This window comes from Peromyscus californicus, unplaced genomic scaffold, assembly GCF_007827085.1.
Source record: "Peromyscus californicus insignis strain IS unplaced genomic scaffold, ASM782708v3 Scaffold_18__1_contigs__length_77618521, whole genome shotgun sequence".
NCBI lineage: Eukaryota > Metazoa > Chordata > Mammalia > Rodentia > Cricetidae > Peromyscus > Peromyscus californicus.
This window is the reverse complement of record NW_026294480.1, coordinates 59,430,435-59,446,423: the sequence shown is the minus strand read 5'-3', so window position 1 is coordinate 59,446,423 and position 15,989 is coordinate 59,430,435. Positions and strand designations below refer to the sequence as shown.

The window sequence follows — 15,989 nt, the reverse complement described above, 5'->3', positions numbered from 1 at the left end:
AGTTTTCCTGTGCCATGGCCGCTTTCCAAATAACCAACTCGGAGACTTAATATTAATTACAAATGTTCGGCTCACAGCTCAGGCTTGTTAACTAGCTAACTCTTACATTTAAATTAACCCATATTTCTTATCTATGCTTTGCCACATGGCTTGGTACCTTTTCTCAGTACAGCCTGCCCATCTTGCTCTCTCTGTGTCTGTCAGCGACTTTCTGACTCCATCTTTCTTCATCCCAGTAAACTCAGTTTGCTTGTCCCACCTAATTTTATCCTGCCTTGCTATAGGCCAATCGACTTCCTTATTAACTAATGAGAGTAATGCATATTCACATTGCACAGAGGATAATCCCGCAGCATCTGGTCTTCCTTTTTCACACAGAAAAGCCAACCAGTAGTCAAGAATAGAATTTATCATTACTTAGATCTGGCTCCTTCTCTGTGCTTACTCTGTTCCAGGAAGCTTCCTCATCTAACTCTCTGTTTCACCAACAAATTCCATAAAATACTGTCAGGATATTTACTTCCCTGCCCCAGAGATGATATTTTCGTTTTGTATCTCCCCCACTGGACCACAGCCCCCTGAAAGCAGGAGTGGCATGGTTTTTCATCACTCTGTCTCCATCATCTGGCACAATGCTACCAAGAGTGGGGAGATGGGAGGGAGGAGAGAGAAGAAAGAGGGGAAAAGGGACGGAGGGAGGAGAGAGCCACAGTTCCATCTGGGCATCGTCATCTTTGCTGCCAGTATGGAAATGCCTTTTGTGTAGCTATCCCATTGCAAATGTTCTTAATTAGGATTGCTTCCTTGCCCAACAACTTTCCCAGTCTTGGTGACTATGAGCAAGGTAACAAGTTCACCCCCATCTCTTAAAGGCCTTCCTGATGTGGCCTCGATCTGTGCTTCTAGCCTCATGCCTGTCTATGTGCATCTACCTCCCCTTATCCTGATTTCCTCTTCCTCCTCCTTCTCTTCTTCTTCTTTCTCCTCCTCTCCTTTTTCTTCTTTTTTTTTTCAAACTCAAGGTCTTGAAGTCCAACCCAATAGAGGATCATAAAAGCAGTTGAAGGGGCAATACCAGCACATTTCAAAAAAAAAATAAAAAAAATCTAAGCATATGGTTTACAATAAACATAAGTTCACAAAACTTGTTCCAGTTGTGTGTTTGTGGGTGTCCCATGTAAAATTTGCTTCTAAAATTTCAGTTTGGGCACTGCTCCAAACTGAAAGCTTCTCATTGATAAATCGATGCTTTATTTCATTATTGCTACTGTTTTTTTTTAATTCCCAGTACTCATTACAGTATCTGGCAAAACAATTATTTTATTTGTCAAATGAATTAGACTGAATGAAAGGCATTTTGGAATTGAAGACTGTGTGGAATCCGCCAACAGCACATAAACAAGGCTTGTCTCCATCCCCATGGCATCACACCACTGGCATGGGGCTTTGAATGGCAAGGTCATGCTGTTCCCTCCTGACTGGCACATGAATCCGTATAGAACAACGCTGGGTTAATTTCTTGCCAGAGTTAAGAAGAGCCAATGACACACTCTTGGACCTGTGGACTAAGTGAACCTCCTTTCTTTACAATTTATATAACCTTGGGCATTCTCTTACAGCAGTGGAAAACAGATCAACACAGCTGCCTTCTAGTTTGTGTGTTCTCAGTCAAGCTAGTCATCCTCCTACTCAGCAGTCTGTTCTCCTCTCCATCACCGCCTATTATGGTTTGGCCATGAGGTATCCTCTAAAGCGGCTCAACAACAGAAGACTTGTAAGTAACATTCACCCATGGGCCTTTGGGGAAGTGAATGGACCATGAGGCACTCTTCCTTCATTGGTATTTTGTTGATGGATTCAGATTTTGAAAGGGGTATCGGGAGCTGATAAAACTGTGGAAGATGTGACCCAGCTGGAGAAGTGGATCACTGGAGGCCACTCCCTTCTTGTCTGTCACACTCTCTGGTTCTTATACACCATGAAATACATGACTTCACTCCAAAGCATCCTCTATGCCCTGATGGTCAGCTTCATAGAGACCCTCAGCAATGGAACCTGCTGACCATGGACTGAGACCCTGAGTCAAAATTGGTTTTCCTCTTTTTAATTTTTTCAGGTATTTGTAATAATGACCATTTAAATATCCATCTCTCTCACTTTGTTCAATGCAGTAGCCTTTTAACTAGTGTCCAGATTCTGCCCTTGTCCCCCTAAAACTTATTGTCAAGACAGTGACAAATGGTTTCTTGTAAAATCTCGATTTTGCCATGTCACTCAACCACTGTGAGCCCCTCTAGATCACAGCAAACCCTGGCTGATTCGCCTGGAGAGATGGCTCGGTAGTTCAGATGGGTTTTGTACAAGAGTGAGAACCAGAGTTTGCCTCCCCGGAACCCACACGACTGCCCAGCAAGCTTAGCAGTCCAGCCCTGGAACGAGAAGACCGGGATCCCCAGAGCAAGCTGGCTAGCAAAACTAGCCGTGTTGGCAAGCTATGGGTTTGACAGAGAGATCCTGCTTTAGTGAAAGTGTAGGAATGCCACTTAAACCTGTGCAGCTTTGGGACTGACCTGATTGGGGTGATGGGAAATGAAGAAATGACAGATATACTTAGAGAAAGGCTGTAATGGGTGGGCTGTGGGTTCTGATGGAGACGCACCAGCAGCCCAGACACTCAGCGGGTTTATTATATATGACTGGGGGAGGAAGCAGGTCTTTGTTGATCTTGGTAGGGATCTTTGTAGGGGAGCAGTCTCGGGCTGTTGTCATCCAGGAGGAGGAAACTGTGGTTGACACTTTCTGCACACATTGTCAATATGCTCATATAAAAAAATGCACATTGACTCAGGACTTCATCTGCTCCCCATAGAAGAGAGAGAAAGGATGATTCCCAACACCAACCCCAGACCTCATGCACATGCACCCACAGATATGTGCAACCCCCTCCCCCTACACACACACACACACACCATACACATGTAGGCAGAAGTTTCTGTCCTGCAAGCCACTCTCAAGTAACCACACAGAGGCTTAATATTGATTATAAATACTCAGCCAATAGCTCAGGCTTGTTACTAGCAAACTCTTACATTTTAAATTAACTCTATGTTTTATCTATGTTTTGTCATGTGGTTTGGTACCTTTTCTCATTATGGCATGCCTATCTTGCTTCTCTCTGTGTCTGTTCGTGATTTCAGACTCTGCCCTTCCTCTTCCCAGCATCCTCTTAGTCTGGCTCTCCTGCCCAATCTCTTCCTGCCCAGCTATAGACCAGTCAGTTCTTTATTAACCAATGAGAGTAATACATATTCACAGTGTACAGAAGGATTATGCCACAGCATACACATCATACACGAACACAAAAATATGGGAGTTAGCATCCTTATAGTGGGTCCTGCAAGGGTCTATGGCCCTATCACCCACTAATTTTATTTCCTATTGGTCTTCTGAGATCTTTCTGGCCCAACTACCCTGATCTCTTCATGATGTGGCATCTACTCTGAGCATGGTATGGGTCAATAAGTACAAAAATAGCACTCAGTCCACTCAAGCTGTCATAACAAAACACCTCATGTTAGGTTATTTATAAACAACAGGACTTCCTGCTCACAATTCCAGAGGCTGAGAAGTCTAAGATCAAGGAGTTTGTGAGTTTAGACTCTGTTGAGGTCTCATTCTGCTTTGTAGATGTTTCTATTTTGTTATGTTTGGGGATTGCTTTGTTTTGATTTTTGATTTTTTGGACCAGGGTCTCAGGTAGGCCAGGCTGGCCTCAAACCTAATACACAAACAAGGGTGACCTTGAACTTCTGATCTTCCTTCCTCCACTTCCATAAAGCTGGGATCACAGGCATGCCATCACTGCAGCAGGTTTATGCAGTGCTGAGGATCGAGTCCATGATTTTCGGCATGTGGGACAAACATTCTACACCAAGAGAGCTATGTCCCCAGCCCTCTGCTTTGGGGATGGTGCCTTCTTGCTACACTTTGGTTTTTCTTTTCACAGATTAAAGAGGTAGAGTCTTAAGATCTGCCCTCATGGCTTCTTTGTCTCCTAATGTTCCATCTCTCAAAGTGAATACATTGAGAATGTTTTCAACACATGAGCTTTTAGGGACACTGAATCCACACCGTAGCACCAACCACAGAGCTCACTGTATTTTCTAGACTGGTTTGCATAAACATTTTACGGTGACGATATCCCCATCTTGCACAACAGACATTATTGGCATCTGTGCCCATAAATGCGTGTATACTGTATTAGTCAAGAGGGTTTCTCTTGAGGGACAGAACATCTACATGTGGGGTGGGAGAGCTTATTGGACCAGCTTACAGGCTGTGGTCAGCTAGTCCAACAATGGATGCTTACCAACAGAAGGTCCAGAATCCAGTAGTTGTTCAGTCCACGAGGCTGGGTATCTCAACTGGTCTCCAGTATATATCAGAATCCTCAAGAAGTAGGCTCTAATGCCGGTGAAGGAATGGACTTGCCAGTAAGAGCGAGAGCAAGCAGACAAAGAGCGAAAGCTTCCTTCTTCCATGTTCTTTATGTAGGCTGCCACCAGAAGGTGTGGCCCATATTAAAGGTGGATCTTCACACCTCAGAAGATCCAGATTAAAAGTGGATCTTCCCCTTTCAAATGATTTAATTTTTTTAAAAAAAATCCCTCACAGGTATACTCAGCTACTTGGGTTTTAGTTAATTCCAGATGTAGTCAAGCTGACAACCAAGAATGGCCATCATGTATGCTTACACATAAATATTAAGGAGTCATTTGACTAATGATTGTATTTAGCATATTTTAAGGTTTATACATATGAGAGTCTTTGGATTCCAGTTATTGCAGTATTTAGACTGTATTGCATGCTCCATTTTACTTAGATGTAGAGAGTCAGAAATGAGAATTATGGACATTTTTATCTAAGTATTTTTATTCAGTTTCAGAAACTGCATTTTGGGGTTTTTTTTAATGAACTAGAAATTATATAATCATACTTTGTATTCCTTAATATAGCTGCAATTTCATTTTTAAAATCTTTGAAGTAAGGGTGGCTTACAATTCTGAAAATGTGAATTAGGTATAGTTCTTCAGGGAACTTCATAAGACAGAAAATAATCAAGAAATCTAACTCATCTACTGATTTCCCAAAAGATATACTCCCAAATCTGATTCTTTTTTAAGGGGGAAAAATGGATACTTTCAGGTTCTCCCTCCTGACGAATGCTCAGAATTAAAAAAAGAGAAATCAGTGTGGGTTTCTTTGGCATGGCCGTTGTCTTCCCTATCTCACTGGAGGAGAGACGAGAGACAGCTAACATTCCTTCACTGTTTGGAATGTGTCAGCACTCACGAACTGGGGCCTCACAGGACGTTTTCTCCTAGAACCATGTACTTTGAGGAGGTGAGTATTATTGGCTTCATTTTAGAAATGGGAAAATGGGAAGACAGGAAAGCAAAGAAAAGCTGAGTTATTTTTAGAATTCTGAGAAACGGAGACTGCATCTGTGGAATTTTGTACTGCTTGTTCTTACCTTCTTCATTAATGGTTTGTCTGGCTGTTTGTTCATTTTGAGAGAAGGTATCATGGAGCCCAGGATGGCCTCAGATTCACCAAAGGATGAGCAGTACCTGGGCCAGCTGCTACTGTTTCCCTATATCCATGCCTCAGGAAAACTCACCACTCTGCCTACCTTTTGGCATGGTTTTAGTCCCCTGTTCACATTCTCAGTACCTGGTACAACATCACACATAGGGTAGATGCTAAGTGATTCCTGGACAGGTGGATGGACACATGGACAAATGAATACATAGTGTTTAAAATTAAAGCAAGTTTGTCTGTGTGTGACAGAGACAGAGAGACAGAGAGAGATAGAGAGAGAGATTTTTTGCACGTATAGGTGTGCTTTACTGGGTACACTCAGCTCTGTGTGTGTGTGTCTGTTTGTCTGTTCGTCCAGGAATTGACATGGGGTATGTTTCTGTGTGTGTGTGTGTGTGTGTGTGTGTGTGTGTCTGTCTGTCTGTCTGTCTGTATGTATGTATGTATGTCTAGGGATCAACTTTGGGTATGTTTCTGAGTGTGTGTGTGTGTCTCTCTGTCTGTCTGTCTGTCTATCTTGTCTGCCTGTCCAGGGATTGACTTTGGATATGCTTCTGAGTGTGTGTGTGTGTGTGTGTGTGTGTGTGTGTGTGTGTGTGTGTGTGTATCTGTCTGTCTGTCTGTCCAGGGATCGACTTTGGATATGTTTCTGAGTGTGTGTGTGTGTGCGCGTGTATGTGCATGTGGATGTGTGTCTATCTGTCTGTTTGCCTGTCCAGGGATCTACTTTGGGTATGTTCCTCTATTGCCTCTGGTCTTTCTTAGGGTGTCTACTGTGATAAACAGGATGACCAAAGGCAACTTTGTGAAGAGTTTATCATCTTACAGCTTACACATCATATAGCAAAGTCAGGGCAGGAACTCAAGTTGGGAGCCCAGAAGCAGGAAGTTTACTGGCTCACACCTCATGTTTTGCTCCATTTGCTTTCTTATACAGCCCACAACTACCTGCCCAGGAGTGGCACCATCCAGAATGGGCTGGGCCCTCACACACCAACCACTGACTAAGGAAATACCCCACAGACTTTCCTACAGGGCAGTCATATGGAGGCATTTTCTCAGTTAAGATTCCCTCTTTCCAGATATGTCTAGGTTTGTGCCACATTAAAACAAAACAACAAAAACAAAAACCAACCACTCCCCTGTTGGAGCCCACTGGGTTTCCTAGTGGCTGTACCCAGCAGGACTGCATAAGAGGTTGATTGGACCTCGGGCCTGGGTACCAGGTGTCTGAGATGGTCTACACTTGACTGTAAGTAGCAAGGGGGAGATCTTTTGCTCCACCCCTTGGCATTGTTATAAATAGCCCTTTGGACTAAAGTTCTGGGCTGGTGGGTAAGGACCCAGACTCACCCGAGGGTATCCTGTGTTTCTACCTGGTTCTCTCCCCTCTTTATTTCTGCCTAAGTCTCTTATCCCTCATTCCTCAAGAGTCCCTGGGGTAAATAAATGTGGGGGCTGGCCCCCCACACTCCCCATCTTATTTATTTTATTTTTTGAAATAGGGTCTCTCAGTGAGCCTGGAGCTCACTGTTTGGCTAAACTGTCCGCCTGTTAGACTCCAGGGATCTGTCTGACTTGGCTCCCAAGGCATGCACAAATGCCCAGCTTCTTACAAGTACTGGGAGTCTGACCTCAGCTCTTCATGTTCATGCAGCGAGGCCTCTTCCCAGTATTAAAATTAAATTTTCTTTCACATAAGATTACTACTCATCCGACAGGTTTTCTGATTTCTTTTTATGACCTGTCTGACTAATTGTAGTTTTAACCATGTATTCTGAATTTTGTCACGTAGTAGTATATCTTCAGAGAATACATAAAACTTATAGTAAAAGTTTCTTAAAGTTTTTATAAATTCTGTACAGAAAATAAAGCCATGAAATAATTTCTCTTCCCCTTGCTTTCTTTGCTACTGACTTGCTCCAGAAAACACACCCAGAAGATCAGCAATTAGAAATTAAGAGGCAACATTTGATCCAGAGGTTCCAGAGAAATTAACCACATTTTCACACGGGCATTAGACAGGTTTTCTGATTAAAAAGTAATCTATTCCACAAATAGTTTTTGAAAGATAAACTCAGTGGAGATTTAGTGATGTGAGACTTCAAGATGGATGTTAACACACACACACAAAATAATTTAGTTCAATAATTTCTAACTAGCTAGTCTCAGAACATTAGCTGGAGTTGAGAGCTGGGACAGCTTTCAATATGTCAGAGCCGGAACATCCCTTTAGGAGAGCGGAACAGCATCATGGGAGGGACCGCGGGAGATGCAGACAGCCTCGAAGGGAGTTCTAGACTTGAAGCCACCAAGAAACAAGAAACTCTTGGCTTCTCTCACAGGCAACGTGACTGATAGAAAGAGTTCAGTCAAAGTGGGGGACCGAAAGCTCAGGCTTGCTCTTGTGTGCCACACCGGGGTCCAAGAGGGAGGGCAGCTCTTCGTGCCTTGTGATCGCATCCGGATGGCTTCCTGTCAGGCGCTCAAAACCGCAAGCCAAATTCCTAGGGAGAGAAAAGCTGCCGCGGAGAGGAAGTTAGCTAAAGAAAGAGCTGTGGTCACGGGAGCCCTGGGAGGAACTGAGGATGGAGAGGTGCGCCTGGGGTGGAGAGAGCCTTCACTTTCGAGCAGATAACTCCGCCAACTCTCTCCGGAGAGTGGAAGGGGTACAGCTGCTCCTGTGGGGACCACGGTAGGTAAGAGAAGAGAGTGGGATTCCGACAACCACCAAAGATGAGCCTTAACGCCTGAGAAGACGGGCATCCAGACTATCAGCCAAGAGGCAGCGCTGAGAAGAAAACCACAAACTTTGCAGTCTGTGGTCATCAGCATCCAGAGGCACTCTGTCCTTCTCTGCCACGTGACTACCCATCCCTCGCCAAAGCTGCTGCTCTCACCCGCTCTAGGGAACAACACTTGCAGTTGCTTTCTGGAAACTTCATTTCACTGAACATGCAAATGAAGCCTGGTGTGGTGGTGCTCCTGGAAGAGGCATCAGCGAGAGCTTCCCTGGAGCCTGGCACTCCAAAGTCAGCCTGGGCAACATACAGAGACCCTGTCTAGATAAATAGAGAGACAATAGTTTAGTTTTTTGAAACACACACACACACACACACACACCACACACGAGACAGTATTGAATATTTCTTGGTGTTTGTCAAGGTAGAGGCAATTATAAAGTTATTTGACTTGAATATTAAATCTCATTCCTATCTAATGAATTGCAGATGTTTTACAACAAAATCGACAGGCAGCAATTAGATCCATGGCTCCGCAGCATGCTATCAGTTTCATTAATTGAGAACTATCAGACTGACAGGCTGGAGTACTACTCCAACAAGCCAGGATGTTTTTTGAGGAACAATACAAAACCTACATACAGCCAAGTGATTAAACCAATAATAATTTCAACGACATTTTAGGACTTGCAGTAATATGGAAAACTGTAATACTGAAGGGGGAAAGATCGGGACAAGAGGAGTGACAGTCACTGCTGAAAGACATTCTCACGCAGAGGTGGGGTGTGTGTGTGTGTGTGTGTGTGTGTGTGTGTGTGTGTGTGTGTGTATGCTCAAGCACAATCGAGCACATGAGTTTTCTTTACAGGTGATCTATATAGCATAAAGAGCAGAAATAAAGGTTGATTAAAAAAAACCTAAATTAGGGATTGGAGAGATGGTTTAGCAGTTACATACACTTGTTGCTCTTCCAGAGGATCCAAGTTCAGTTACCAATACCCACATTGGGCAGTTCACAAACACCTATAACTCCAGCTCCAGATCTGATGCCTCTGGCCCCCAAGAAAACACACACACACACACACACACACACACACACATACACACATACACACACACACACACACACACACACACACCAAAGTAATAATTTTTTTTTACTTTTTTCTTTTTCGAGACAGGGTTTCTCTGTGTAGCTTTGCGCCTTTCCTGGAACTCACTCTGTAGTCCAGGCTGGCCTTGAACTCACATTTTTTTTTTTTTTTTTTTTGGTTTTTTCGAGACAGGGTTTCTCTGTGTAGCTTTGCGCCTTTCCTGGAACTCACTTGGTAGCCCAGGCTGGCCTCGAACTCACAGAGATCCGCCTGGCTCTGCCTCCCAAGTGCTGGGATTAAAGGCGTGCGCCACCGCCGCCCGGCTTGAACTCACATTTTTTAAGTTAGAAAAAAAGGCAAGTAAGACAAAGGATTGTTTTTCCCTCTTTGATTTCCATTTACTTACATAAATTTACCCTATTTAGACTTATCCGAGACCAACCAGGGCTACAGAGTAAGAGCTTGTCTTAAAGGAAACAGAAACATACAAACAACAACAAAAACAAACAAACAGAATGGTGTGCTTGGCAGTTACTTTTTTTTGCTAAGCAAAACTTAACAAAAAACATCATGCTTGATGATAAGTGTAGAAATAAACATTACTATTTTCCTGGCATTATTCTTTGAAATTTATGTCTTTCTTTGATTCAATGGGTTCAAAACACTTCAGAATGGCAATCCCTGTCATACCTTTCAGGAATGTCTTTACTTGAGGTGTGAGCTGGCCAAGCCAGAAAGGTCAAGCATGATGCAGTTTAGCTGGCTTGGTAGGACTGTGTCACGTGATATCGAATGACACAGGGACCGAGTCAGGCAATCAATCAGCTGCTAAATCAGGCCTACAGAATGAAACTCCAGTGTAAAACTCAAGTGATATCCCTGGGTAGTGATACCCCAAGGGTATGGTCCCATACCAGAGCAGCAGGTCAGTGGGTCAGTCTTTCCACGGGAGAAGATCCTGAAGGCTTCATCGTTAGAATCCTTCCAGACCGCCCTGTTTGTCCTCTCTTTTGCCTGAGAGACCCATGGCATGTCCCTGTTATAAATAGAACATACTAGCTGTCAGGAAATTCAATAAAATGTAGCAAGCCGGGCGGCGATGACACATGCCTTTAATCCCAGCACTCGGGAGGCAGAGCCAGGCGGATCTCTGTGAGTTTGAGGCCAGCCTGGTCTACAGAGCGAGATCCAGAACAGGCACTGAAACTACACAGAGAAACCCTGTCTCAATAAATAAATAAATAAATAAATAAATAAATAAATAAATAAATAAATAAATAAATGTAGCAAATTATCAAACCTCATTTCTTGGGAATCACCCCTAACTTGCAGGTAGTGTCAGAAGTGAGACCAGTCATGAGCAAACAGTGTGGCCAAATCTGGTCCGTCAGTCATAGTTTGCCAACCTCTACACTTGCTCATTAAAGCATCTGTGTGTGGAACAATCATGCTTGTGTTCATAGCCACCACAGTCCACGAATCAAAAGGGATCTCTATACATATACAGATGTGTAAGTATAACAGGGTAAATGAACATTCAATGACAAAGCTGATGTTAGAGACACACACATGTGTGTGGATATGTGGATATGTAGATATGCACACATAGGAAATTAGTATGTGCACACTCCTAGGCTGCCCATTTCCATTTATATTTCTAATGCCTTTGAAGAGCTCTAACATTCTGCCAATCAACTCAAGTTTCCCACAGTGCTATTGTAGAAAGCAAATCGCCCCATCGGCACATGATTAGGACTATTCAATAGCATAATAAGAATCCCGGCATACTAAAACCTTTTTAAAAGCTCTTAGAAAATACTGCAGAATTTTCCTAGGAAACAGAAGGAATCTGTACCTTTGGCCCATAGACAAAGAAACTCCAAATATTTGTTTTAATGTATAAATATTTGGCTACATGTCTTAATGAGTAGCATGTCCTTCCAATCTTGTCAATGAGACCTGAATAATAGAAAACTGTTAGGAGCGCTACCCTAACCACCCCCCAGAGGCTCCAACTTTAAGCCCCAAAACTGCGCTGAATTTCCACCCTCTTCTGAGACAGCTTGAGTTTAGACGTGACCTGACTGGGGTGATGAAGGAATGAAGGACGGACGGACACACAAACACATGGACAGAAAAGCTGGGATCAGGGGAGGCATTGCTCTATGGAGACACAGCAGCACAGTCCAGAATCTCACTCCATTTATTTGATGCCTCTTGATACAGCTCATCTCAATAGGAGTTAAGTCTCAGGCTGTCAACATCTTGGGAGGAGGAAGGTGTGGTTGATAGTTTCTGCATACACTGGCTTTAGCAAAAGGTCAACCATTCGTAACCTCTGTACTTGGACCAATAATACATTTACTTAGGACTTCATCCACTCCCCACATACTGCCTCACGGGCATATATTTCAATATAGTTAGCCCTGGGGAACACACTCAGGATGTAGTTAAGCCAATAGTCAATCCCAATATATATATTTATATATATATATATAACCCAAATCTACCCATGTATCCCACCCCTTCACCAGTTTTGTCTTCTGGACTATTATGAGGTAATTGTTTTACATCAGCAGTAATGCCTATATTTCAGCTATTGACGGGCATACAGAAAGATGCTCTCCACGCAGCCACGGTGTCCACTCACCTTTGTGACAACTCCCAGTAGCCTGACCCCAGGAGAAGAGGTGGGACAGGAAACCACACCTACTCTGTTCCAGCTGTGAGCACAAGCACATTCCATCCCTTGTTCCCCACAACATAGATAACATTTGCTTCACTGAGTACTTGAAAATATTTTTTCTTCTTCAATTCTCATATATGTAAGGGTGTGTGTGTGTGTGTGTGTGTGTGTGTGTGTGTGTGTGTGTGTGTGTTACACATGTGAACGTATGCATGTTTTCATGTTGGAGGTGGCGGGGCATGTGTAGGTCTGAGGTTTGTGTCAGGCAGGAATCATCCTCAATCACTCTTCTACTTATCCAGTATGGCAGAGTTTCAATCAAACTCCAAGGTCATCATCTCCAGTGACGCTCACTAGCCAGCTTGTCCTGTGGGTCCCCTGCCCTGACTTGTGCGGCTGGAAACATAACCAGTCCTCACGCTTGTAAAGCATGTGATTGAACCATTGAGCCATAGCCTCAGTCTCCTGCATGAAAAATATTAAAGGGGCACTGGAACATATAAAAAGAAGAACTATAAAGTGGGAATGGACACGTTTGCTCTGGAGCCAATCAGCTCTTGCCTTGCACAGAGAATTTCCTAGAACTCATTCTCCTCTCTAGACTTTACGATGCCACAGATGGCCAAGGTCATCTGATCTTCCACAGCCCTGTACAGAGTGGAAGAGAAACTGAGGATAGAGTCCTCTGTCCCCCAGCCCAAGCCTTCCCTGTTTCTTTCTCTGGGAATTAATAAAAGTTCTACCGTACCTTTCAGAAAAGATTTCTCCACCTTTGTCCCCAGGAACCCCACTGCAGGATTTAACCACCCAGCTCATAGGAGGCTGCAGCAATCCAGGGCACTTTGACTTGAGACTTTCTTCCTTCAGTGTGCATCGGGAGGAAATTGGATCTACGTATTTCCTGTGGCATGGTCCAGTCTCGTGATTTCCTGTGGGGAAATAACTGAATAAAAAGGCATCTCTCAGAAACAATTCTTTCTGAGTCAGCAGGATGGTTCCCCGTTTTGCTCTGTAGCAACCTCATTCCAGAAAGGACAATGCAATGTAGACTGCTAAACAAAATCTGATAACTCAACCGAAACCCAGTGTTTGTACAAGGGCCAAGTGTTGTTAATAACATGACAAAGTCTGATAACTCAACCAGAAACCCCGTGTTCATGCAATGGCCAAGTATTGTTAATCACATGACTTTCAAAGTTTACAAAGGGCAGAAGAGATGGCCCAGCAGTTAAAAGCATTTGCTCCACTTGGAGGAGACCTGTTCCCAGCACCCACATGGTAGCTCGCCACTATCCTGGACTCTAGTTCTAGGGAATCTGGCCTCCATGGGCACTAAAGTACCTACATGGTACACAGACCTACATGCAGGCAAAACACTCACACACATAAAATAAAAATAAACAAATCTTAAAAATAAGTAAATAAAAGTTGTCAAAAGAAACCAAACCTAGAACAAACCTGCATGACTCTAGGCTGAAGGACAAATTCCAGGTCCCACAAATGTACACACTACTCACCGCCATTCCTAGTGGTTTTAGACTTCAGCGGTTCCCCCCCTCACCCCCCAGACACCCCTCCCCCCGCCCCCAAGGCACAGATTAACATGGTGTGTGGTAGAGCTGTTGAGTCTTAGCTGAGAGGATTCTCTGCTGGTTTAGATGCCCAGAAAGTCAGTTAATTCTTCAGGGTCCAAACTCCAGAAACCCTGTGAAAACCTGGTCTTGTTTCCTATTCAAATACCACATGCCTGTCTCTCTCCTGGGCAATATTGTATTTTTATTTATTCTACAGTAGAAATATACTTCCACCCTCGAGTTGTCTGAAAACACAAACACATCAATATTGTAGGAGTTATGCAAACAACAAAAAAAGATGAATGAAGCCAAAATACCACAAAGTAGAGATTATTGAGTATTATTATTATTATTGTTATCTTATGAAAACAATTACAGCAGCATGGAGTGAGGCCTGAGATATGGTCTATTTTATCTATGGAAGAGTTACTTTAACCACAGTATATGTAGTTAATAACATTTATGGAAAACCATGATCAAGACCAAAACAAGACAGAAATTTAAAACATATTTTAGGGTTTATAAATTATCTCTTTTCTAATGCATTAGTGTCTATAGCTTTTATTAATCTTAAGATTATTTTCACGATTGTTTTCAGAGATTTTTTTTAAAAATATTTTATTAATTCTTTGAGAATTGCATACAAAGTATTTTAAAAATATTCACCTCCCCTCTCCAAACCCATCCCACCACCACTCTCTCCATCCTTCCACACCTTTGAGTTTTCTTTCTTTCTTTCTTTCTTTTTTTTTTTTGTCTTCCATCAAGTCCAACTAGTCTTGTCAACTTACCAGGGTCATATCATTAAAGAAAATTAACTTGTCCTCTCTCATCAGCTAGCAAATGCCAACAGATCCTCAGCAAGGGTAAGGTTTCATAACCACCTGCCCCCTGTGGTGGTTTGTGTGTGAATGGCCACTATAGGTTCAAACATTTAATGTTTGGTCCCAGTTGGTGGGACTATTTGGGAAGGATTTGAAGGTAAGGCCTTGTTGGAGGAGATGTGTTGTTGGTCTTCTTTTTAAACTCTTTGCTCTTTGGGGGCCTGCCACCCAGCCCCCAAATAAATACATGGAGACTTGTTCTTACTTATGAATATCTGGCCTTAGCTTGGCTTGTTTCTAGCCAGCTTTTCTTAAATCATCCCATCTACCTTTTGCTTCTCGGCTTTTATCTTTCTCTATTTCTGTATTTCTTTCCTTCTTACTCTGTGTCTGGCTATGTGGCTGGGTGGCTGGCCCCTGGCATCCTCCTCTCCTCCTCTTCTCCTTCCTCCTCCTCTTTTCCTCCTTCTATTTATTCTCTCTGCCTGGCAGCCTAGCCTGTCCCTCTTCTCCCTTGCTATTGACCATTCAGCTCTTTAATATACCAATCAGGTGTTTTAGGCAGGCAAAGCAACACATCTCCACAGAGATAAACAAATGCAATATAAACAAATGCAACACATCTTTGCATCATTAAACAAGTGTTCCACAGCATGAAAGAATGTAACACATCTTCAACTACTATTCCACAACAGAGATGTGTCCCTGGGGGCAGGCTTTGAGGCTTCAAAAGCCCACACTACTCCTTGTGCTTATAGATCAAGATGTGAGCTCTCAGCTACTGCTCTAGCACCATGCCTGCCTGCCTGCCGCCATGCTCCCCACCACAAAGGTCACAGACTCTAACCCTCCGAAACTGTAGGCTGCAAATAAACTCTTCCTTCTATAAGTTGCCTTGGCCATAATGTCTTATCACAGCAATAGAAAATAACTAATATATCTCTCATACTGGAATGTCATCTGGCTTGAGCTTGTCCAGGTCCTGGGTGTGCTGTCAGTCACTGGGAGCACATACGTGCAACTGCCCTGTTGTGCTGGGAAACATTGTTTCCTTGATGTTATCCACTCTGGGGCTCTTACAATCTTTCTACTCCCTCTTCTTTGAAGCACCCTGAACCTTTGGGGAGAAGGATGATGTGTATGTCCATTCAGGGTTGAGCACCCCACAGTCTCTGATTCAGAGATTCTTAAGATGGATGCTACTTTCAAATTTTGTTTTGATGAGGGATTGGGAAGACATCTCAGTGAGGGAGAGTTCTTGCTGTGAAAGCAAGAGGATCTGAGTTTGAATCACTAACAACTACGTAAAAACCAAGTATGGCCACATGTGCCTGCAGCCTCTGAACTGGAGCATAGAGAAAGGTGGAGAAATTAGAGGGAGGGAAAAAAGAAAAGCCTTTGATTTCTCATTGATTCTGCCTGTATCTCACTGTAGTTTCTCTTTCGTAAAAGATGTATTTCTATATATA

The 15,989-nt window shown here is 43.2% G+C and overlaps 1 long non-coding RNA gene across 1 annotated transcript; it reads right to left on the bottom strand.

Moving 5' to 3' along the window:
* Positions 1-6,160: 6,160 nt before the first annotated feature.
* On the bottom strand, positions 6,161-12,974 carry LOC128113685 (uncharacterized). The gene is made up of 3 exons (XR_008219591.1): positions 12,871-12,974; positions 10,351-10,472; positions 6,161-8,663 (listed from the first exon to the last, which is right to left on the bottom strand). It is a non-coding gene; the product is annotated as an uncharacterized LOC128113685 (long non-coding RNA).
* Between the last annotated feature and the right edge of the window lie 3,015 nt (positions 12,975-15,989).